Here is a 26,402-nt window from a genome sequence, read left to right as displayed (position 1 = left end):
ATTTAAATTACCTATATTAACTGAATTAAATGCATTACAAATTTACACACTTATAACCAATTATATTGATAATATTCATTNCGACACATGATGGCGAGCAGTGCAATAGTTTAACGTAAATAACACACCTGAGGATGGCACAGTGATGCCGAAACATGTAGTGAAGTGACAAGTGAGATTGTGTGCACTAGAAGATGGTCAATACATACACATCATGGAAGAAAGGAATTGTTTAGAATTAAATTTGATTATTCTTATTGAGGCAGTTAACAAGAAATGTAAGAGAACCCCACTGCAGAGGCATAGTCAGTGATAAGGCATCATGGAAGTAAGAGGGTTGTGCAAATGTAGTTACAGTCAGGCCTGAGATTCTGAAGGGCATTTTATGATCTGTAACTTGTGGCTGTGTTCATTGGTGGAATTTGTTTCTGTCACTGAATCCTGACACACAGGCATGGAGGTGTTCCTGAAGGGGACAAGCTTTCATGGCGTGGTGTTAGATGAAGTGTTCCATGGAGCCCCCGAGCCAAAGAAGATCATACAAGATATGGTAACTCAAGGTATCTGCAGGGGTTGTACGACCCCTACCCAGGACTGTGTTTCAGGACACCGAAGTGGAACAGGCTTTCAGGTACAGTTGTGACTAAAGCAAGTTTGCGAGAAATTGCAGTGTGAGAAGTTAATGCAGAATGAGACTTTACCTTTCCTCTCTACCAAAAGCTGTTGGAGCCATCCAGCATCGAGCTGGAACATGTTTTGCCACATGTTGAAGAAACATAGCTCTCAGGCTCATTTCCTTGAAAATATAGCAGATGTTTAGGACATTCATCCTCCTCATCCCCCCCTCTCCCTCCATATCCTTCTTTCCTTCTGGCTGATATCTTTCCTGACCTGTTGTCCCCAGCTTGGTCTTTGCCTTTCTTCTTTGTTCAGTTGAAGGCCTTCTTTGGGATTCTCTGTTCTTTATTTTATAAAACATGTCCATATCATCTCAATCTGTTATGTGTTAATGTGTCTTCCAGTATTCAAATCATTAAATTATAATTTTTTCATTTCTTATTCTCTTTCTCCTTGCTTTTCCTTCCATACTTATAAATCTCATCTCAGCTGATGTTAGTCTTTGTTATGCTCCATACATGAAAATGCGCCTCTAGTGATTTCTAGGTAAACATATTTCCCCTTTTGTGGCATATCTCCTTTTCTAATCATATTCCTAAATGGTAACAGTTTTCTGAATTTTTTATTATTTTCCTATTTTCTTATTAAAATTGTTTTGTTATAATTGCAAGAGATGTCAGAATGAGTCTTATAGACAATCCAAAAATGTTAATACTTGTTTTTAGGAATTCAACATGTATAGAGTGCATGATACAGTCATGTTGAAGCTACCAGAGAATCACACAGGCAAGTACAGTGACTGTGTTGCAGGTACATGACAACCGGGAAACATATAGGCAAAGTGCTGGTGCAGATTCGACTGGAGGAAGACAGTAAAGTGGTTATGCCTGTACCGCGGCTGATGCAGGCTTACCCACGGTACTTCTGTGACCCCAGCTACAGTTATATAATTGCAGGTGCTGAGCATTCTTACACTTTTTCCCAAACAGTAAGGAAACACATGCTCAGTCTCACTGTGGCCTGCTTGTGAGAATGTTTGAAGTGCAGACTTACAGATCTGCACTTCATGGATATTTAAAGGCAAACACGTTTTTATTTTCCTGGAAAAGTGAGGAAGTTTCATCAGCAAAACTGGGTATATAGCATCGGTGTGGACCACCCAGAGAACACCTCTTCCCACAATTACCCTATTTTTGCATTGCATATGTTCCCACAGTAATCAGCTGTCGCATGACATTTATAGAGCTGTTTCTTAGCAAAGGACGTATCTGCTTGTTTCACAATTCTGGTTTTGAGTCATCATGTGACAATATTGAGGACTAGTATTTCTCTTTAATTAAATTACTCTAGTTCCTGGACATTTTACAAGCATTGCAGTGTCTTACCGTTACATGTATCCTTACTTAAGTTTTGGAGTTCTGGGTTGCTCTCTTTGACTCAGTACAAAAGAAGCTGTTTGTAGTGCCTCTAATCATGCTTCACAGATTATAACCTCTTAAAGCAGGAACCGCTGTGAAGCTGAACAATGCAGAAGTTACAAATTATTGTATTTCACTGAGTCACATGTTTGGCTCAGAATTCACATTGTCTTGTGGGATACTGTTTCCTTCCTAGTCCATTGGTGACAGTTTTCTCCAGCTTATGTTTGCTGAAATCCCTGGACAGTCTGCCTCGGTGTTCCTGATTAGACCTCCTTGATGTTGGATTCCTTGTTTGCAGTAACCAAAATCTGGCAAACCTTTGCAGAAATTGTTTGTATTTTGTTTTCCTGTTTCTATTTAGGGTCTTGTGCACAAAGAATGCACAATTTATCAGATACACTACCATCTTTTCTATTACATCAATATTTTCCTCACAATTTAATAATAACCGAGATGTTGATCAGCCCTATCAGCACCTTTCATGAATTAATTCTAAGAGACAATACAGTGAGGTCATTTCTTTTTATTCAGATTGGTATTTCTGTCTGTTCTTCCTGTGTTAACCATTCTTGTCTTGTGGATTTTGCTTAACATTTACACAGGTCTTCTATCCTTCCTTCGAAATGTTGAATGCCTTTTTTTTTTACATCTTTGGTTTCCTTCTCTAGGGCATGTGAAATACCTCTGTTTGCCCTCATAGCACCACGGACTTGTGTTCTTTTGCCTGGCAGAGTATGGAATGGCACCATTTGCATTCTCCATCAAAAAAGAAGGCAAAGACAGTGCTATCAGCTGCGAAGGTGATGGGCACAGTCTTCTGGGATGCAGATGGGTTTATTCTGGCCTAATTCCTGGAACCTGGGCAAACCATCAATGCTGCTCGTTATGTCCAGACGCTGCACAAGCTCCATTGTGCATTGCGTGGTAAACGTCCGGGACGAAACATCATCATTCTTCATGACAATGCTCGCCCCCATGCCGCTCGCCTCACATTGGAAGCAACTGCAAAGATGGGGTGGCAAGTTCTTCAACACGCCTCCTATAGCCCTAATCTGGCACCCTCTGACTACCATCTTTTTGGATTTGTGAAGGATCAGCTGCATGGACAATGTTTGAGACAAGGGAAAATTCAGAAAGCAATGCGTCAGTGTCTTCGGATGGCTGGAATGAAATTTTACAGAAGGGGAATTTTCAAACTCCCAGAACGCTGGGAGAAATGTGTACAAAGAAGTGGCGATTATGTGGAAAAATAAAGAAAGGACTGTAGATTGAGGTGTTGTATTTGGTTTGTCAATAATAAAGCATGTTACTTTACAAAAAAATTGTTGCTCATGACTTTCAGTACAACCCTTGTAACTGGTTTTCTAGTTGAGCTACATCCACATCACTTCCCAAATATAATTCAGATGCACTAGTGTGGGGTTATGCCTTCTTTGTACTCATCAGTTGCTTTATAACTGCTGATTCCCAAAATAAACATGAATGTGTTTGTGATCTTCACAAGGCCTTTGATTGTGTCATCTGTGATATTCTGCTTTCAAAGTTGGAACATTACGGGATTAAGGGAAGAACTAACAATGTAATTGAGTCCTATTTATTAGATAGATACCAGAGAGTAATAGTTGTTTCTGACTCAATTAAATTCTACTCTGAATGGGTGTCTGTTACCATTGGAGTCCCTCAAGGATCCATACTTGGTCCCCTGCTTTTCCTTCTATATATCAATGATTTGCTTAATGCCATATCTGATGTATCCAATCCAGTCTTCTTTGCGGATGATACAAGTCTAATAATTACTAATCCTGATACCCCAAGATTTGAAAAAGATATAAATATAGTTTTAGAAAAATTAAATAAATGGTTTAGTAGTAATTTATTACTACTAAATCTTACAAAACTTATTTTCTACAATTCTAACTAAAAACAAAAGAGCTCTTGATTTACATATACTATGTGGGAAAAAACAAATAACCAGTGTGAATGTTACAAAATTTTTAGGTTTGGTTATTGATCATAAATTGTCATGGCAAACCCATATTGATCAAATGATAACCAAATTAAATAAGGCATCCTATGTAATTAGAGTATTAAAACCTCTTTTATCCTTGGAGTGCCTAAAAACTGTTTATTTCTCCCTAGTTCATTCAGTAATATCTTACGGTATAATATTCTGGGGAAGTTCAGCCCATGCAAAAATCATATGTCAAATACAGAAAAGAATAATAAGAATTATTACCAATTCTCGTAATGTGGACTCGTGCCGTAATTTATTTAAGGCGTTACATATACTGCCACTTCAGTCGCAATATATATATCTTCCTTACTTATGCTGGTTGTCAAGAATAGAGATTGCTATACAACAAACTCATGTCCACACCCGTATTACCAGATTTAATCATGACTTGAATCTTCTGGTGGTAAACTTAACGATATTTCAGAAAGGTGGATGGTATTCTGGTATCAAACTTTATAACCACTTCCCTCCAGAGCTTAAACAATTATCTTATGACATCCCTGGATTTAAAGTGCTGTTAAAAAAGATTCTTATCACCAATTCCTTTTACATTGTTGAAGAGTACTACTGCTGGTATAAAGATTGATCCATCATGTATATTTAAATAAACGCCGTTGCCTATTGCTAGGATGCAACGGACTATGGAATAAAATACACAGGAAAAAGATACTATTACTGTTGTGATATAGGTGTATTATACATTATTATATTAAGAAATTAGATTTTATATGACTATATTAAGAGTCTTGANAATGCCCGCCATTGTAGAGTAATAAAAATTGTAATCATGTTACTGAAAATGCTGTGATTTCTGCAATTTTTGTGATGAACGAAATAAATACGGCTTTTATCTAGAAAGAATATAGAATCAGATATTGTAATTTACAGGTTTTAGAATCTGTAAAAATTGTTACACTGATTCAAAAAAAAAATTCCCCTCAATATCGAACGTGTCCACAAATATGCATACAGTTTCTGCACAAAATGTTTCTGCTGTACAAATGCCTGCTGCTGACATCATTCGTACTCTCGAACCATCTTATCTGCAAGTGGGTTCAAAGTTTCTGTTTATAAAACACATTCCAAGTACTGTACTCTCTTTGTATACACAAGTGTGGACGAAGAATATATCGCTATTGTATTCTGTCCTTGACAGTCTAAGACTGTTTATATCTGAGACGAGCCACAAGCGATAACTGTTTTACGAACTGTATAAACAGTACTGCCAGACTTCATAGCTAGTGCGTTGTGAAGTGAAAAGAACATTCACCATGGCCTCGTTTCGCTTGGAAGAAGATGAAATTGAAAACCAGCTGCTCAATGATACAGATTCAGACTGTGCCACAGAAACCTCAGAGAGTGGCGAGGAAGAAAGAGATTCAGAAATTGAAGCCGATGAAGACACATCGTCTTCGTCGGCAACCTGGGGACCACCACACCAGCATGGCAGGAGGCGTGTGAATAATTATTCCGGTGGAGCTGTGGGGTTAAATATCAATGAAGCTCCACACGTAAATAAGGATTCCACCCCTTTCTGCGTTTTCATGCTATACTTCGCAGGGATTATCCGTCTGCTGGTGGAAGAGACCAATAATTACTACCACCAGTACCTAGACAAACTTGAAGATGGACCTTCTCCGCGGCCTGACGTGACCGATTCCGAGATGTTTCTGTTTCTAGTAATAATCATTCAAATGGGACATGACATTAGAGACAGACTAAAGGCCTACTGGTTGATTGCAGAACAATTTGCCACACCTTTCTACTCTAACACAATGAAACATGACTGTTTTCTACACATTCTTCGTTTTCTTCATTTTGCAGATAACAATACAGAAACTGACAGGAATGCCGACAGTTATGACCGACTATGGAAAATTTGGACCATCTTCGACACATATGAAAAATATTATAACCCTTCCGAACATTTGGCCATAGACGAGATAATTGTTAAATTCAAAGGAAGGGTGGTTTTTAGGCAGTACATTCCTAAGAAACACAAACGTTTCGGAATCAAAATCTTCAAAATTTTTGACGCCGCTGGGTATACTTATGACATGAAAGTTTACCTAGGAAAAGACAGAACACGTGCCGACCAAGACGTGACAGCGACACATGCTACAGTTAGGGACCTATGCAGGCATATTGAGGGCATAGGTCACAAACTGTACATGGACAAATTCTTTTCGTCACCAGACTTGTTTGAGGAACTGATGACAAAGGACATAACGTGCTGTGGGACAGTCAGACCTAATCGGAAGGGCTTGCCTGATGATTTTCGATGAAGACAATTTCGACTGAAGAAAGGTGACATTCGTGTCAGGGTGAGACAAAACTTGACAGCAATAGTTTGGAAGGACAAACGTGATGTATGCATACTGACAAACATGCACTGTTCTCCAGCAGAAGGCAGTTTCTGTGATGAGCACGGAAATGCCATCAAGCCAGCAATTGTTGCCAATTACAACACGCACATGGGTTATGTCGACAAAGCGGACAGAATGGAAAACAGTTATAGCATCAGTCGTTGGACCTGGAAATGGACAAATAAACTATTTTTCCATTTCCTGGATATGACGATTCTGAACAGTTTCATCCTGTTGTAATCCTGTGGCGCAAAATTGTCACACAGAGAATTTTGTCTTGCCCTTGTGCGCAACATGCTGGAACATGCTGCAAGGGGTCCACCTCACCCTCAACGGTCCATGGGTTGACCTCCTGCTGTGTCATTGGCGATATCTCGATTAGAGGAGGCCTCTCGACATCATTGGCCGACTTCCTCTACTACGAGATTGAGATGTCGTGTGTGCTCTTCGCATAGGAAACGAAGTTACATCCGGACAAAATGCGTGAAGTGCGACGTTGGACTATGCATTTCTGAATGTTTCCAACAGTTCCACATGAAGGCAACATTCAATTAGATGACACAGGAGAGGAGACAGACTACTTATAAAGCTGGTGTCCAAAAATAATGTAAGTAGAACAAGAATTTCTATCTTAAAATTAGATTTTAAAACACTGTGCACACGCGTGGACTGTGCATACCCATACAGTGTCTTTCAGCCACTTGGCTTTACTTTAATGGTCCCCATACGGTGTCCTTCGGCTCATAAAAATTAAAGCTGTTGTCACGGCTGCTTGGATAGCCTGAATGCTTTCAAAATGGCATCCTTTGAGTGCGGTCTTGATCCTCAGGAACAAAAAGAAGTTGGCCGGAGCTAGGTCGGGGCTGTAGGGTGGCTGCGGCAGCGTTGCCACGTGGTGCTTCGCCAGGAACTCATGGACGAGCAGAGACATGTGGCTGGGCGCATTGTCATGATGCAGCCGCCAGTTAGCGGTGATGTCTTTTCGCATGCGGATGACCCTTTTCCTTAATCTTTTTAGAACATCCACATAGTAGGGAGCGTTGACGATCTGTCCTTGGGGTAAAAACTTTTGTGGACCACACCCTTGGTGTCGAAAAAGACGGTGAGCATTGTTTTCACTTTGGATTTGCTCATCTTCGCCTTCTTCGGTTTCAGGGAAGCCTAGGTGTGTCATTCAGCACTCTGGCGCTTCGTTTCTGGGTCGTACTCAAATGTCCACGTTTCATCACCGATAATAACACAGTCTAAATAATGAGGTTCAATTTCCACATGTTCCTTCAATTCACTCGCGATCAACACTCGATTGGCCTTTTGCTCGTCCGTCAACAATTTGGGGACCAGCTTGGTGCACACCTTTCGCATGTTCAATTTGTCCATAACGATGCGATGCACAACGGTTTTTGGAATGTTCAGAGTGTCGGCTAACAACCGGACAGTCATTCGACGGTCAGTATTCAACAAATCACGCACACGAGTCACATTTTCATCGGTTTGGCTTGTTGATGGCCGTCCAGAGCGGGGGTCATCTTCCACTTCTTCCTGGCCCTCCTTAAACTTCTTCACCCACCTTGTAACTTGCACATATGATAGAGCAGACTCTCCATAGGCTTGCTTAAGCAGTTCATGAGTTTCGGCAGCTTTTTTGTTGAGTTTTGTGCAGAACTTGACCGCCCAACGTTGTTGGAAAGTATCCACCATCGCGCACTGTGACGTGGCCACAAAACACAGGTGCACTAAATCAGCGATACTGATGCCTCCGATGCTCGAGCAGACTGACCTTGGGCGCGCTGTGAAGCTAAAGGCCTCCCCCCCTTAACCCAACCAGTAGGAGCGCGGGAAAGAAATATATTTCATGACTTTTGGGACACACCTTGTATATTCATATGTTATATTGTATTCCTGACTTGTTCTATATCTGAGGCAGACGCCTCCATTTATTTTGTAGAACTGTAAATAAATGAATGAATGAATAACACCAATTACAGGTGGCTTGGGAAGTTTTGGTCTGGAGCTTGCTGACTGGCTTGTGTTACGAGGTGCTCGTAAACTGGTGCTGTCATCTCGGAGTGGTGTAAAAACTGGCTACCAGAGTTTCCGTTTGAGAACATGGCACAGCTATGGTGCCACAGTTGTAAGCTCTCTGGCTGACATCACCACAAAGAGTGGTGTAAGAGCTCTGTTGTCAGAAGCAAACAGACTGGGCCAGGTGGATGCTATATTCAACCTGGCTGTTGTGAGTGTCATGCTTGCTCACATTTACATAGTTCATAATATCTAAGTCATGAAATAATGGATAGAGAGGTATCAATGAAACCAGAAAAAGTGATGCTGAATTATGTAATGGTTACACAAATTTGTCATAATTCTTCCTGTATTTTAAGTGCATGCTCATGAGGGGCAAGGAAGTTCTGAAGTATCAGTGTACAGAATGTAAAGAATCAGAAAGCAAATGCTGTCCTACTTTATCTAATGAGAGTGGTACTCGTGTTACTGAATTGTCTGTGTCTGCATGCACCACTGTGTGTGACCCTTCCCAAAACTTTTGTGCATATGATTGTTCAAATACATGAACAAACGTTATGCCAGAAAGGCAATAAAAGTCTGGGGTATTGTTTTCAATAATTAAGTATTTGGTGTATGGTCTGTATTAAGAAGCTGATAAGGTCCCATCTCTGCAAGAAATTCCTCCCTTTAAGCACATTCACAATAAAAGATACAAAAAATATGCCTTTGAGATTTGTAATGGTTGTCTATCTGCTTCCAGAAATCAACTTGATAAACGCTGAAGAAATGTCAATGAAAATTGTTATTAGGAAATGTTACCAGCATTTTTCAAGACATTACAGTTTTGGTAAAAAATCACACACACTCCTATGAAGACCTACATGCATATCTGTGTTCATCTTTCTTGTAAATGAAAATATTTATTGATGCAAGCAAACATTTGAACAGATGTTGCAGAGAAAAATGAAGCATGTCATCTCATAGCTTGAGAACTATTGGACTCACTTCTGTCAAATTTTATATTGGTAGTACCAGGAAAGTTTTGTTGATCCAATTCTAATTTCATACAGAAGACAAAATAGAAACAGTAGATTCCACAAAGTTCTAAATATGGATTTATAGACAATGCAGAGTTGATGATCCAGAAAATGTAGTTTCGTACTAGATTATTCATCTAACTTTGCAAGAGTTTTATTTCAATTTTTTGTGGGATGTAATTATGGCATATAAAAGTAAATAAAATTATAAAAAATATGGAGTTGTGAAATTGTGCTTCAGATGATTTAAAAACAGATTTCCTACTTGGTAAATTGATTGAACATGAGCACATGTGACAACTTGTACATATGTATTCTTTTATGATTTACTTAGTTGCCTTTTGATTGAGAGTGGTGATTTTTTAAAAGCAAGACATTAACACAGTGAACACAGAAAAGAAATCTGTGAAGGAAAATTATATTTAAGAATTTTATCTGAATAAGTAGAAAATTATTTTTCCTTAAGATTTGCCACTTGGACTGCCTCTGTGGTCTACTGGTCAGAGTTCCTGCCTACAGATCCATAGGACCCAGGTTCGATTCCCTGTGCTACCAGATTTTCTGGGAAGTAGTGGGTCTGGAACAGGGTCCGCTCAGCCTCGTGAGGATAATTGAGGAGCTATTTCAAGGAAATGGTGGCTCCGGTCCAGAAAACCGAGTTTAACGGCTGTGGGGATCCATTGCGCTGACCACATGACACCATCTATCTGCAAAAGTTGGCACTAACTTCACTGACAAACGGCGGTCACTCGGACGGTATAGTTCACTTACGGACTACAGGCCACAGAGTCTTTTTTTTTTTTTTTGCCACTGGGAAAGTGAGTTGTCTTGTAGTTTCATAGATACGGTAAAACCATCAGTATGTATTTAGTTTTTGTGACCAATAAATTTCACCAGTTGATTGGTAGCAAAGCTCCTTTCTTCTGAGGCTAGGAACAGGTGTTGTGTTGTAGCATTTCTTCCAGGAGTGTTGTAATGATTACTGTACCATGACTTGGTCACAAGGTCTTCATCAGCATAAAGAGGAACACCATGAGAAAGTTGAGGATGAATTTGGGATAGAAGTGATTATTTGAGATGCTTCATCACTTGCTGTAACTCTACAGAGATTGTCTGTTCATTACTTGCAGGTGCTGCAAGATGCAGTCCTAGAGAACCAAACTGAAGCAGACTTTGTCATTTCTGCAGGACCCAAGGCAGTTGCAACACATCACCTGGATGAGTTATCTCGCCATATGTGTCCATATCTGTGCCATTTTGTGATGTTTTCCAGTGCAGCATGTGGACGTGGTAATGCAGGACAGACCAATTATGGCATGAACAACTCCATCATGGAGCGCATCTGTGAGGGCCGTGTCAGAGACAGGTTGCCAGGCCTTGCTGTGCAGTGGGGTGCAGTGGGAGATGTGGGACTGGTGGCAGAGATGCAGGAGAAACACAGAGATATAGTGATAGGTCAGTTATGCTCTGAAAACAGGTTTTTGCATTTGGATCAGAATTTTTATGCACAAACCTTATGTGTAGATGTCTGAATGGACTAGTTGTTCAGATTTAATATTAATACATTCTGGAGTTTAGCATCTATTTTATGTTTGACAAGCAGGAGCACCCATTGCATCAGATTTGAAGCTTTCATGGTGAGTAAATGTGCTAAAATCTCTGGCAATCAGCCATATCATTGTCAAAGTAAAAACCAACGTCTTGGAGATCCCTGGGTCTCAATCATCAGGGTTGATGCCTTCATATCTACATTGACCCTGATGTTGGAGACTAAGGAGATCTTTTGTCTTTAGCCCAAGAAACTTTCAGTACAGAAGTGCCCATACTTACCCAGAATATGGTTCCTCTCGTCACTATCACATTATATAGTGGCTAATTCTTTCATGTTTAAATGCTGAACTTTATAAATTGTTTTGGGGTGAGCTGGACAGGTTCTATTTTTTTTTTATTTCCACTGCTGTTTGACGATTCAATGTCTGTTGCTGTTTAGCATTTTAAATAATTTTAAGCGCTTTATTAAAAATGCTGTATCTAATACAATTTTTATGATAAAGGAATGGATTTAACCTTGGTTTTATCAACAGAGGACATAGTTTCACATATTGTAACATAAACTTTGAGAATGTTTAGGCAAAATGTTATACTTTTGATGTGTTCTATACAAAGAAGTTTTATGCTTCTTCACAAAGTTACTCTGCATTATAAAATCATTCCTTCTTGTAAAACTTGACATACTTCCTCTGCCTCTGGCATCATAAAACATCTGGAACTGCTGAAAACCTTACCATATCTTTCTGTTGGTAAGGTTCACATTTGTGCTACTCTTCAGATATTCGACTCTGGTATAGAAAAGTGAAAGTATGGGAATTCAGGAGAGGCTGCTGAGAAGCTTATTTGTTTCATACATCAGTACCAAGCCATTCCATTGCAGGTGCAAGAAATATTGCCCTTTCTATTGTCACAACTGAATGCACCTTTCAACAGTAGTCTCTAGCGTTTGGTTTGAATAGCTGGTTTCAACAGGTCCCGAAGCATTTCACTGACACACTGTTTGTGTTGTGCTTGGATTATGAACCCCTTCTGAAACTGGCATAGTTGTCCGGAGATAGGGGCTAGCTCTGTCTATTGGACCCAACTGAGTAGGTTTTACCTGAAGACTGGAACAGAATCCAGTCCCTGAAACGTTGTGTTTTTAAGAGAAACAGGACGGGTTTTTTAAGAATAGACAAGATGATGGATAATGTCCAGCAACATATTAATTGTAACACTGTTTGCTCTTGTGCCACTGTCATGGTAGTATTCCAAAATTTGACCTTGGGCATCCAAAAAGAGTGTCATCATTATTTTCCCACTGATGATTGAGATTTGAACGTCTTTTTGAGTGGTGATTTTGTATGTTTCCATTCCATATTTTGAAATTTGCCCTCTGGAGTGTAATTTTGGATCCATGTCTTTTCGCCAGTGACGGTGCATCTCATTATGACAGAGGTTCAGTAGGCCTTAGCAAATTATCAAAGAATTGTTCTTGTGCTCCTCTGTAAGTTGTTTTGGAACCCATCTTGCACAGACTTTATGAAATCCAAGTCAGTCTTGGGTGTTTCCATGAGCAGAAGCATGACTGATGCACAGATGGTGCACCACATAATGGTTAGTCACCAGCTGATTATCTGATTATCAGGGCACAAAGCCATTCACTGTTTTACCTCTTTAGCAAATGTGAATGAGTGTCCTGGCCGTTCTTTATCAATGACACTTGTTCCACCATTTGAAACATGGTTATGCAATTGTACCACTTCAGTGCTGTAAAGCAGTGTTTCTGTATTGTGCTGTAACTGTGGAACAGATTGCACCTGGTGCACCCTCACTCTGCTAAGACACTACAACAGGCAAGTTAAGGAATGAAGTATTTCACAGTAACACAGGGAGTTTATGCTCCTACCTGCATGCAAAATAAGCAGTACAGTCAACAAAACAAGCTTTGAAATATGTAAGTTTTGAGGTTTTCACGGCGATGACTATGAAGAAAGTCGTCTTCTGGGATCTGGTGCCATGTATTCTTTGTTTCAGCCAACGTTTCGGAGGAACGTATCGCCTCCATCTTCAGGGCAGGTGAATTGTGTTGTGAATACAGAGAGCAGTAGCTGTAATGATTAGGAAGTGAAAGGCGCTTCTTTATATAGGAAGTAGGCGGGGGGGGGGTTTTGTTAGGGAGATGGGACCAATGGGAACAGTGAAGAGCGATTAAGGCCATATATGGTCAGGGTTCGAAGGGGGGGGACCAGTGAATCCAGGCTGAAACAAAGAATACACGGCGCCAGATCCCAGAAGACGACTTTCTTCAAGCTTTGAAATAGATCACTGCAAAAACTTTCTGACTCATCCATGTATGATGTAAGCTGTTTTGTTGTATCTTGCTTTTGTTGGGAGAAGCAATAATTAATTGATGGTTAGCCACCGCTCTATGTTCTGTAGGATGATACATGTCTGAAAATTTTGAATTTAGGATGCCAAATATTTTTCTGATTTTTCATAATGTGTCATAATTTGGATTGTCACTGTCTTGTGTTGGTGGGTTCTGATTGTACATGAAATGCAGAGGTTTCTGAATCTTGAGATAATGAAGCTGGCTGGACCTACAGAAAACGCATGTCACTTGATTGCTAAGCACTGTTATGTGGTGTCATTGCACACACATAAGCTATATGGACACAAAGATAAGACGGTTATAGTATTGTTTGCTGCACGAAAGTTGCAGGCGTTCCCGAGCAGTGGATTTGCATGTCAGAATACTGTTCAGTTAGTAGTTTTATCAGTTTCATTCATGTGGTTCAGAAGTGCAGAACCACAGCACCACAAAAAAAAACATATTTTCCACTCAGGATGTGCAGCTTTGTCTTCTGGTTTGCAGGAGGCACCTTACCACAGAGAATTGCATCGTGTCTTGAGGTGCTCGATGGATTCATGAGGCTGTCATACCCTGTAGTGTCAAGCATGGTTGTGGAAGATAAAGCTGCAGGAAGTGATGGACCTGGGACTGTAATGGACTGTGTCAGCCGCATCCTGGGTATGTTTAGACTTGCTTGAGCTGTTTCTGCAATTGACTGAAGTAAACTCAGACTGGACAAGGAGAACTGGTAGTGCAGGTTGGGCCTGGTAAAGTTTGCTGTGGTGAGAGTAGCAGTACCTGTGAGACTGTCATTTTTTAAAAAAAAAAAAAAATATGTACTTAAGAAGCGTGTTGCATTAATATTACATTTTTGTACATATATATATTACTGTCTTAAATGTGGCATTTATTTCTATCTCATATATGTTTTATCTTACTACCACAAGTTTTGGCCCTGTATGGCCATAATGAGGTACATGAGAATCCTGCTGAAAATTATTTCAGTGTGCATGCATACATACACACACTCACGCACACAACATTCATCCCTTGACAGGTGAATATGAAACATATCGGAAGATGTAGATTGCACAGTGCAACTTGAGCAAAGAGACATTAAACTATAATATATACACAGTACTTAAACATCAAAATAGGTACAGAATCGAGTATTGCAAAATATGAGTTTAAGTGCTTAAAAGTAGACAATAGAAAGGATTAAAAAAGCTAAACATGATTTAAAGGAAACTTTTATTAAAGGGAATAAGTAATTTGATATAAACTCTCCTGTAGAATAAACAGGATATGTAAGAAAATAATACTTTAAACCAGACATAAAAAAATTGCTTATCACTTTTAGTCTTGATGTACTAGGTGGAAATTTATTGGATACTTTAATAGCAGAATATGTAATACCCCTCCAGGTAGAAGAAAGTCTAACTAAGAATATGTGTAATTGATTCTTATAACTTATATTAATATTCATGAACAGAAGAATGCTCTATTTTGTGCCACATGCCTATATGCATTGTTAATTTTTTAAATTATTTGTTCAGAGAAATAATTAAAGTTATTTAAACGCCCATTAAAATTCTGTTGCACTGCATTTGGTGCCACAGCATGGATATTATGTGTGTTGCAGTGGCTTGTCTAGATACAACTCCCTACTTGGTTGCTTGTGTTACTGTGCTGGCCTTGTGTGGAGATTCATAATCTGGTTATCCGGGCCACTGTTTTTCATGGTTTTGTCAGTTCCTCCAGGCAAATATTGATGTAGTTCCCAATTTAGGCCATGGTCACTTCTTCCAAATTCTTCCTAGTTCATTGCTCACTAATCGTCATGCCATTCAATGCTGTATAATCTAGATATGGGAGCACTGTAAAACAAACCACAAAGGAAATATGACAAGAATCAATTAGTTATATTAAAACAATTTTTCTTCTAGGTATTCATAATCTGAAGAATATTAGTTCAAATTCCACATTGTCAGAACTGGGCATGGACTTCTTGACAGCCGTGGAGATTAAGCAATGCCTTGAACGAGAATTTGGAGTATTTCTAATGCCACAAAAGATCTGCAGCCTGACATTTGCATGCCTCCAAGACATGGCTGAAAAGGGGCAGGAAGAACCACCATTACGAGGTACACAGTTGCTTCTTCTGTGTGGAAATTATTTGTGATATAAGTCAACTGGGTCATCATAAGAATTAGGTTACAGGAGGCAAAATTGAGTATGAGGTATCAGGTATCACATTGCACTTGTAGAAGTCAGCTTTGCACAGAGGTTAGAGCTGAAACATTCAGTGACACAGGGATTGGCTTTAGTAACAGAAATATATTAAATTGGCGCTCAGTGTCTGCTCTATGGAACCCAATAGTTCATCTGAGGCACTTATTCCACTACAAGTATTCACAATCTGTTTCTTATATATTCTAGTTAATATTCCCCCCCCCCCATCTGTTCCTAGTTCTGACAAGTAGTTTCTATTGAAAACACTTTCCAAAGAGCATTTAAATGCCTCATTTCCATATCTCATTTCTGATGCATATCCTGCCCTTCTGAACCTATTTTGTAAAATCATTGTAACAGTACTAGATGAAAAATTCAAAGTATAAGATCCTTATTAGTAATAATATCAGTTTTCATGTTGCTTTATTCCTCATAGGTCCAAATATTGTCACACAACATTTTGTTCCCAAACATCCTTATGTCCATACCTCCATTACAGTGATCACTCAAGTTTCTCACTCATATAAACAACAGGTAATAGACAGATTTACATGATTTTGTCTTTATTCTTGGGGAAGGGCGAGAAAGATTCTGAACTGAATGCAAACAAGCAGTCTTTTGTTAATTCCACTGTGACTAATTTTCTAAGTTTCCAGAATTTCTGATATGGAAAGTTTGAGCTCACAAGTACAGTATCTGGAATCTGCTGTGTTTGTAGCTCCGTCTGTTGATGATGATGGACCAAGTGAAGGGCTGCAGTTGCTGCGTGTGATAGGGGACGAGGCATCTTCAGCACAGCCTGTTGTGTGCCTGCCATCAGCAGCTGAGGCTGGGACAGATGTAGAAAATGAGAGGAAGAAAGGACCAGTACTGTTCATGTTGCCTGGAGTGGAAGGTGCAGAAAGTGTCCTTGAGCCTCTGGCCAAGAACCTCAAGTACCAGACAGTGTGCCTACAGCTGAACTACAGAGGCTTTGGGCAGACAATTCAAGACATGGCACAGTCCCTGCTACCAGTATGTATAGCTTGCCTTTTACCTGCAGAATATTATGCACAGAAATTAAATTTTGTAGGTGTTATGAAGAACAAGCTTTGTGAAACAGAATCCTTCTTCAGAAGCTGATGGTATCTTAACTGGACAGGACTGTCTTTCATTATCATATTCACAGGAACTTGCAACTGGACTATATCCAGTCCACATCCTCACTGTTTGTTTTAATATTATCCTTCCATCTATGTCTACGTCTCCTAAGTGGCAACTTTTCCTTCAGGTTTCTTAACCAAAATTATACAGGGGGGCGCAGGAAGGTGGGAACTCTTGAAAATTGAGAAAAAAAATACAATTTTTTTTTTATTTAATCAAGGTACTCAATGTGCACTTCTACATTGCAAATTTAAAAATAACTCACAGTTTGAAAATAACATCGCAAAGATGATGTCCATCTTGCCGAATACACTCTGCAAGTCGATCCTGAAAATTGCGCATGGCTCGGAGCAAAGTGTCGGGTTGTATTGCTGTGATCTCTTCTGTTATTCGTCTTCTAAGTTCGTCTAGGGTTGTGGGGCGTGTATTGTAGACCACGCTCTTCAAATAACCCCATAAATAAAAATCACACACTGATAAGTCTGGGGAACGAGGTGGCCCAGAAATGTCACCGTTTCTGGAAATTACGTGGTTACCGAACAGACGCCTGACGCTGCCATTGACACTCGTGTGGTGTGTGCGGTCCCCCTGTCCTGTTGAAACCAAGTGTTGTCGATATCAATGTTCAGTACACTGTGAATTCTTGCAGCAAGAAACGTCTCAAGCATGGTTACATAACGCTCAGAAGTTACTGTCACCGTGTTTCTTGCGATATCTTCCAAAAAATATGGTCCTATCACCCTTCAAGCCAAAACTGCACACCATACAGTGACCTTGGGACTGTGTAGAGGTCGTTGATGAAGAACAGCAGGATTTTCTTGTGCCCAGTACTGACAGTTCTGCTTGTTCACATACCCGTTTAAATGAAAATGAGCTTCGTCTGACATCCTTGTGCATGTTTGGAAGCCACACAGCAATTTGTATGAGCTGACATGCTGTTGATTAGAGATAATTGGAAATTATGGTTACTGCTGTATTATTGGTTCACGTACAGTGCACAGCCTTGTTTCTAAAGGGGAGGTTTCAGAAATTAGATATTTCAATAATATTAAAATTGACCATAAAGAGTCATTTGTGGTTCTATATGGTTTAAAGGGGCATAACTTGTTATGGACTGTTACTGATGTTGCTCCAGGAATTTGACAGCATTAAACAGCAATGCAGTGGTTCACAGTCACATGCATCAGGAAGTGTACAAAGAAGCCATATCTGTCATGTCTGTGAAGACATGCTTAAGAGTCTTATGAGACAGGTTAAATGATGGTGTAAGACATTTCCAAGTGGAGTATGATGTCATGTCTGATAGACTTCCTCTTTATTTTACAGCACAGTTGATATGACTAATTGTATTCACTCTACATGTATACCACAGCTGATCATTTTATTTGCTGTTGAACATGATTGAGGTGAACCGAAGACACATACAGATATAATTGAAGGAAGTCTTATGATTATTGAGGTATGAATTCAAGCATCCAACTTGGCTGGCCTGTGGTTTTCAGATTTGTGCTCTTGGATGTAATCATACTGAACTGTTCTGTGTGAACGTCTTCTGGGTTCCTTGATAATCTGTATAAACTAACACAGATTCCTTAATGAGTACTGCTGCACTTTGTCATGTCCACATGAACACAATGTCACCATTCTCATTTCAGTAACAGCACAGCAAAACAGAAGACTGCCTGCTCGATAGTGACCTACTGTATACTTTTGCATAACGAAGTGATACTGGTTCATACGAATTATCACCTACCTGTGATATCCTGAGAGATTGTAATTTTGTGTGTTTAATGAGCCTCATCACAAGATGGGTTCCTTTTTCGACACTGCTGTGATAATAACTTTATAAAATGTCGTCATATACTTCTGAAGATGCTTGCATTCATTGCCAGTTTCTACCAGTGGAAAATACTTACTGAATTCTTTTTCTTGGTTTCAGATGAATTTTGACTTGAACATTCATTTTCATACATATTTTATTATACAAGATTTGTAGATCAGATGGCAGAGAGCGTGAGAAGATCACTGTGTTCTAAGATGGGACGCTGTGTAACTTGTAGAAGTTTACTTGCTGCTTACCTTGCGAATCTGAAGTTGAAGGTATGTAGTACATTTCTCCGAAGAATGTGTAATCTTTATCAGGACCAGATGCTGTCATATCCTAGGAGTTTTTCATACAAATTTTACATACTAATATGACATATAGTCCTCCAGTTTATGTCAAGATATTGATGTCTAAGCATAAAGCCCTGGGTAATTCATGACGATGAACTATACACATCAGAGGAAATACAATAAGTAATACATTATTTGTGAGTCATACATCATATTATTGTACAGGGTGGGGTGCAGAAACTTCCTTTTTTGAAAGCGAATAAAAGACAAATTATTGCTGATAGACAAAATTTATGTTTAGCTAATGAAAGAACATACTTTAAAGTTTTAAATCATGTAGTTTTAAACAAAATACTTGAAGGTGGTGGCCACCGTTCTCTATGCACTGATGCAACTGTTTTCTGAAGTTCCCCTCTGCATGTTCCACCATGTGCACCAGAATTTGGGCTACTTCCTGCCAAATAACATTCTTCAGCTGAAGCAGGTTTTTGGGGCAATGTTTAAAAACCTCTCCCTTGAGGTATCCCCATAAAAAAAATCACAGGGCGTTAGATCAGGTGAGTGCGCTGCCCACGGGATGTCACCTCGAAGTGAGATGAGCAGTCCAGGGAACTTTGCCCTCAAAACTCATTGAAGCTTGGGTTGTGTGGGCTGTGGCACCATCCTGTTGGAACCAGACATTTCCTAGATGCATTTCTTCAGGAGCTGGTTCGAAAAAGATCTCAAAATCGACTGTCAAACTGCCTCCACATTTTCTGGCATTGTAGCGGTCTGTTGTCGTCCTGATGATTTTTTCACCACACTCCCAGTTGTCCTAAAGTTCTCTACCCACAAAACAATCCATTTCCAGTTGGGAACCGGTCCTCGGGGCTTAATTCCGAAGTGAGTATGGAATGCATGCTGCACCACCATGTAGGAATGGTTGTTCGAAAAATAGTCTTCGACAGCAGACACACGCTGCTCACTTGTCCACCTCATGTTTCCTACAGAGGAGTATTAGGCAGAAACTTCCACGACTGCTGCGTTTGCCGAGCCTATACCCACTTTTCTGCGACCTCCCCTCTCTTCACAAAAAAGGAAGTTTCTGCGCCCCACCCTGTACATATACATCACTATGCACATAAGTTGGCAAATTTTTTAAGTTCTGCCGGATTATAATAACACTAAACATAATCAACGAAGTTTCTGTTTCAAAGCCTTCACTGCCTCGTACATAGCTGGCTGATCATGGTTCGGCTCCTTTGTAATCAGTCTCAAAATATCGTATTATATCATAGCCTGTAGCTATGCTGACTGAGCTGTCATGTTTCCCTGTTTTTCAAATTTCATTAATTTATTTAATAAACTGGGGGCAAAATCAGTCAAGGACATGTCTTTTTTCGGGGACTGTGACTGAAAGTAGGTTACATTACTCCCATGTCACTTTTTCCTTCATCAGAATAATCACCGTTACATCTATACATCCACTCTCCCATACACCTTCATGGTGTAGTGCTTAATTAGCTAACCACAGGGACAATTTTACCTTTTACCTCATTCATTACTTTCATTTTTGTCCTTTTTTTCTCTCTCACTCAAAAAACTGAAGGATGTTGTCATAACTGTTCCCCACATTCCTCATCATTACATTCATCAGCCAAAGTATCTGCATATAACTCAGACAAAATATCATCTGCTTCCATAACCAGCCTACTCAAAAGCTTGTTTCATACTTACAGACGTTACAAAAGAAAGTAGGGGGATGATCTGAATCAGCAGTGACACATCTTGCTTCAAGCTGTTTATAAAAGGGAACCTGATCAGCTGACACATGTGTCTGTTCAGTACAGCATAAGAAATCACTGAACTACATGACCCTTCAGCAAATCATGACACAGAAATTACAGCTTTCTGTATGACCTAATGGCTAAATGATAAAATCTAAACTCCTGCTGTAAACACTGGCCACTGCATATTGCACCAGTCATGTGCATACCAGATGTACAGATGGCCTGATGATGGCCAGTCAGGCCAAATTATGTAGCATATTAAATAGATATATACAGTCGGTTCCAGGTGTTTGGTGCCATACTTCAGGAGCGTAATGAGGGTTCCCTGTAGAACAACTTTGAAATAGGAACCCATGTCCGCAAATGTAAAATAGCAGTGCTGGAATAGGGAGCTTGTGGATACTGTTACTGCTTTGGGAAGGTGCAGACCTATGATTTTGAAGTGGCGATATCAAAAAGTAGATACCTTGATATTATTAAACCCAATCTTAAAGGCTCATTTGTGGTTATGTTACTGATGTTGCTCCAGTAATTTGACAAATGTCTACAGCATTACCGGGGTTCATAATCACATGCTTCAGAACTCTTAATTTCATGCAGTAATGACTTCCATCTCTATGACTATATGCTTAACACTCCTATTTGACAAGCCAAACTTACTGAGATGTGTAACATTCTGTGGACTGCAAAGATGAAGTAAGAAATTTCATATTTGGAGTTGAAGTCATGTGTAATAGACATACATATATTCCTATTTATTAATAGCACTAATGACATTACTATTTGCATTCAGCCTCCATTTATAGCACAGTTGAGCATATTACTTTGTTTTTTAATGTGTTTGAAATGAACTGAAGAAACATGAACAGTATTTATTTAAAAATATTTTATGATGCTCATGAAAGTATGAATTAATTTTGGCTGGCCTTTTCTTTGTAAACATCTTCTGGATTCCTTGGTAATCATATAAACTAGCTCAGATTCCTGGATTAGTACCAGCTACACTTGCAATATCCTCAGTAACACAAATTGGCATTCACATTACAGAACAGCACATTTAGACAGAAGACTGCTTACTTAATATTGACCTACTGTATACTTCTGTACCGTGAAGTGAAACAGGATTGAACATGTTATTACTTACCAGTGGTATCCTGAGAGAGTGTGATTTTGTGTGTTTCATGAGCCTCATCACAAGATGAGTTTCTGTCCTGATATTGGAATGGTGCTGGCTTTAAAATTTGTTGTTGTACATTTATTAATTGGCTTCTGTTCATTGCCAGTTTCTACCAGTGCATAATAACTGCAGATTTTTTTTGTTGATTTGTAATAAATTTAGCCTTGATCAAGTCACCTTCAATACATATTCCCATACACAAGATTTGAAGATCTCATGGGAGAGACTATGAAGATTTCCATCTTCTGGGATGAGCTGCTGTGTAGACTAGTTTAAGTATATTTTACTGCTTGCTTACTCAGTTTACTCTTTTGATGCTGAACCTGGAAATATGTAATACATTCCTCTGAAATATCTGGAAACTTCTACTAGACGAGATATTGTCATACCCCAGATGATAGGATTCTTTATAATTCAGTACTGTTGTATCCTTTTGAGATGTCTGCCCATTTTGAGACACATATGTGTCACCCAGTCTTATAGTGTGTCCAAGTGTTAAAAGAATGAATAATGCAGTGTTTAGTTTCACTGGGAATTATCCTTTTGGGGAATCCTCAAAATTATCTATAAATCCCACCTGTTCTTAGAGTTGGTGTATGAAATATTTTGTAATTTTGAAATCTTGTATGTGACTCTGTGTTCTAGTGGTCAGTGATCCTGGCTGCAGATCTAGAGGTCCGGCGCTACCAGATTTTTTCTGAGAAGTAGTGTGTCTGGAACGGGGTCCACTCAGCCTTGTGATGATAATTGAGGAGATATTTCAAGGAAATAGCGGCTCCTATCTAGAATATCGAAATTAATGGCTCTGGAAATTTTGTTGCTCTGACCATGCGACACCCTCTGTCCACAAAAGTTGGCACTAAACTTCGCCAACAAGCGGCAGTTGCTCAGTTGGTATGGTTCACTTGCAGACTGAAATCACAGAGTTTTTTTTTTTATTATTATTTTGATTTGAATGTGAATACAGTACATATTCAAAATATATGCTGTGCCTGTGTAATTCAGCCGTTTCTTCTTTTGCAGTTAAATGTACCTGTGCTACTAACCATGCCTGTCTCCACAAATGCGAGACTACAGTGTAGGCGGTCTTCCCTTGTGAGGAGGTGTCATCTCAGAAATTGCAGGTTATTTTCCTCAGTTGGATATGAGAAAATCTATTTAACAGTATAGTATGGTGAGGAAATATGACCAGCACTTGCTGTTCAGCTGTGAATTCTTGTGATATGTAATATTCATGATTCTTAAGTTACTGAACCGTTTTAAGACCAAATGTGTATATTAATAAATGCTACATTCTTGTGGAGAATTTAGAAATTGGAGTCTTTCTAGTAAAAACGTAAAACTATCTCTGTGAAGGGCCATAAGGTTGTGAGATGAGGGTCCCACGTTATCTAGACAATCTGCTCAAAGATAGCGGTAAGGTTGTCAGCCTCACGCACTGGCCGCGCTTTACTCTCCAGGAAAATTATTTAATTAATTCCTGGTACTCATTTCTGTTAGAGGTTGAGTCAAACCCATGGCCTAGTGAGGCTGGAAGGATTACATCAATTGAAAAAAATCCAGTGACCTCATCGGGACCTGAACCCGTGACCTTCCAGCTTGTGGCAAAGTGCCTCAACCAACTATGCTACCGTGTGCCCCCGGAAGTTTTTCTAGGAGACAACTTAATTATTCAGCTCTCCATGTCTGTTCCACCTTTTATGGTGCTTATTTCTACTCTAGTTATAAATGTATTACATTGCTACTGGAGAAAGTTTTGAAGCTGCAATTTGCTTTGATGTGACCCATATTTGTGTGATTTCATTTACTGGCTCCCAATATATAACTGTTCATGTAAGCAAATTTGTTTGAATTGCGGTTCACTTTTCTTTAATACTGCATAGTTAAGAAATGTGTGAAACCAGAGCATGCAAAATTTAGCAGGCACAATGCACAGGACGTTATATGCTGTTTTGTGAGTGTCAGGGGGCAGAATTAATGAAATGGTAATGAATACATTGCTGTAATAATGTCAAACTCCCTCATAAAGACCTTCACAACACACATATTACTCTGTGTTATTACATGTTCCTTGTTACCATGCACATAGAGGACTAAAGAGAAACATTTTTTTACATGTTGTCACTCCCTTGTGATATTCTGAGACAGAGTAAATTTTGCAGATTTCATGAACCTCATCACAAAATATTTTCCTTTTCCTTATATAGTGGTGTTGTTGGCTTTACATTTTTTATACATTTCTGTAAATGCATCAATTCACTGCCAGTTTCAACCACAGAAAATGCTTACAGAAGTGTTTATATTGATTTGAGACGTGTTTTGCCTGGAGCAGCCATCTTGAACCCATACTTATATATACAAAATTTCAGCTTTTAGCTTACTGCCATGTGGAATGGGATGCTCTGTAGCCTGATAGAGTTTGCTTGGTGTCTGCTTACTCAGCTTACCCTTTGACCCTGAAGATGGGAGTTCTAGTATGTAGTAGGTATTACTCCACCACAGTATTTTTGAGAGATAATTGTATAATTATATGAAAATTGTAGCCAGGACACTCAGATGATGAATTGTGAATTGATACAATGTGCAGTAGTTTGAATGAAGCCACAGTAGGAAACAGTGAACTGATGTAGTGTATAAATTTCTCCGCATATTCTATAGTGTTGCAACTGACTGCTGAACTATTACCATCACTGTTTTGTGATAAACCATGTCTAGATTCAGTATCAGAGCCACTTGAGTTAAACTTTGCTCCACACTGAGTAGTTCAAAACCAGTTCTTGAAATAATGTGCCCAGTAGCACAGTGAAATTACATTAATGAGAAAATAACAGGTTAATACAAGTTAAATTATGGGGGAGAAGAGTAATATATATAAGATATTGGTGGGAAAGCCAGAATGAAATAGACCACTGGGAAGGCCAAGGCATAGGTGGGTGGACAATATTAAAATAGATCTTAGAGAGATAGAATGGGATGATATGGATTGGATTGATCTTGCTCAGGATAGGGACCTGTGAAGGGCTCTTGTGAACACAGTAATGACCCTTTGGGTTCCATAAAATGCTGGAAATTTCTTGAGTAGCTGCAGAATTGGTGTTTCCTCAAGAAGTGCTCAACTCCACGAGTAAGTAAGTAAGTAAGTAAAACATGTTAAATTAGGCAAACATTTCTCCCTCTCATTAGGCAGCATTTTTTTCCTATATTCCATATATTGGCAATGATGAGAGTACACAAATGTGCATTCCTTTTGGAAGTTACCTTTCAGTATTGCATACAAAAATGTCAAGCTTTAAGGTTTGTAAGTACAACTTAAGATTGTGTAATATTCATGTGCATAGAACTCCAAACACCAAATGGCAGAATAATTTTTTTGATTCTGGTGTTTTCTTACATGTATTATCTCTGGAATCTTAGATCCACATGTCATTGGCAGGATGTTACGCACAAGTTTCTTTGTCATGGGTAACTAATATACTCATAGTTAGTAAGATGCAAATGAAATGCTTTTCATGGGGTAAAGCATGTGGAAGGATATTGAGTTATAATGGAATCCATGCTTGTGGGAGCTAAATTAACACTTTTCCAGAATTATTCTTCCAGAAAAAAAAAACAAAACTAACTTCTGTATTTGCAGTTATTCATTATCATTGTTTGTTTCTGAAATACAAAGTTTTTCAAACAGAGAATCAGTGTGAATTGACTGGAAGATGATATTGTCACGTGTTGGGTGTATAACACGACAAATAACTTCACGCCGTATTGGATATAGCGAATTTATTGAACACTCGCTCTTACAATCACACAGTTTGCAATCTCAATATTATTGCCATTGGCAGTATCACAATTACTTGGCCTGCGAATGCTAGACTACAACTGACTGTGAATAGCATTCGCTGCTCCTTATTTAGCCTCGTTCTGGACAACACAGAAAACAGCCATGTAATAGGCACCACTGTTGTCTGGCGCCGTGTTTACAGGTGTTACTGGCAACGCTGTCGGGAGTTGTTTATGGCTGCATAGCAACCACGGCATCCCTTTGCCACGTCACCACTGGCGGGGTAGGGGAAGGAGTGTTGACTTGCCTGCTACCCTAGTAACGACAGTGCTTTGATGGTGTTACGTCACCGCTGGCGGGGGAGGGGTGTCCTGAATAGTGCAACATGTCACAATATAATCTCTGGTTAGTAATTACTATTTTTTTTGGTGTGATTATACTGTTAATTGTATCTACAAGTTCTGCTCTCTGTCTGTTTGATAGCTGGCTTAGGAGTACATCTATGTGGGTTGAATCCTAGCAAGTTTTCATGACACTATTTGTAGAATAATAATGTGTGAAATGGGAGCATATGAAGGTTAGCAAGCACAATATACAGGAAGTGATACAGCGCTTTTGTTTTGTCAAGGGCAGAATTTATATTTTAGTGATAATTGATGCTATATTGTATGAATACAGCTAGCATACTTACATAAGCAACTGAAAAGTATTGAACTTTGCAATTTTTACTAGTAGACATTATCACACACATATTTTATGCCAAATATCTCCCAGTTATTTCGCATTACTTAACAATGCGCACAACATGAACACACAAAATTATGTTCATCTCTCTGTCTGTGACC

At 39.2% G+C, this 26,402-nt stretch overlaps 1 long non-coding RNA gene and 1 pseudogene across 3 annotated transcripts; both read left to right on the top strand.

Moving 5' to 3' along the window:
• Positions 1-454: 454 nt before the first annotated feature.
• LOC111869166 lies at positions 455-16,882 on the top strand (annotated as a pseudogene).
• A 1,170-nt stretch (positions 16,883-18,052) lies between these two features.
• LOC111869167 lies at positions 18,053-24,387 on the top strand. Of its 3 annotated transcripts, XR_004513520.1 has the most exons (4): positions 18,053-18,180; positions 18,661-18,821; positions 22,806-22,906; positions 24,152-24,387. It is a non-coding gene; the product is annotated as an uncharacterized LOC111869167 (long non-coding RNA). The 3 variants fall into 3 exon arrangements; XR_004513519.1 differs by lacking the exon at positions 24,152-24,387 and having other exon boundaries at positions 22,806-23,173; XR_002843621.2 differs by lacking the exons at positions 22,806-22,906; positions 24,152-24,387 and adding an exon at positions 22,428-22,465.
• Positions 24,388-26,402: the final 2,015 nt, after the last annotated feature.

Source organism: Cryptotermes secundus, unplaced genomic scaffold (genome assembly GCF_002891405.2).
Source record: "Cryptotermes secundus unplaced genomic scaffold, Csec_1.0 scaffold1434, whole genome shotgun sequence".
Taxonomy (NCBI): Eukaryota; Metazoa; Arthropoda; class Insecta; order Blattodea; family Kalotermitidae; genus Cryptotermes; species Cryptotermes secundus.
Note: the sequence above shows the minus strand (reverse complement) of the source record. Positions and strands in the feature narration are given on the sequence as shown.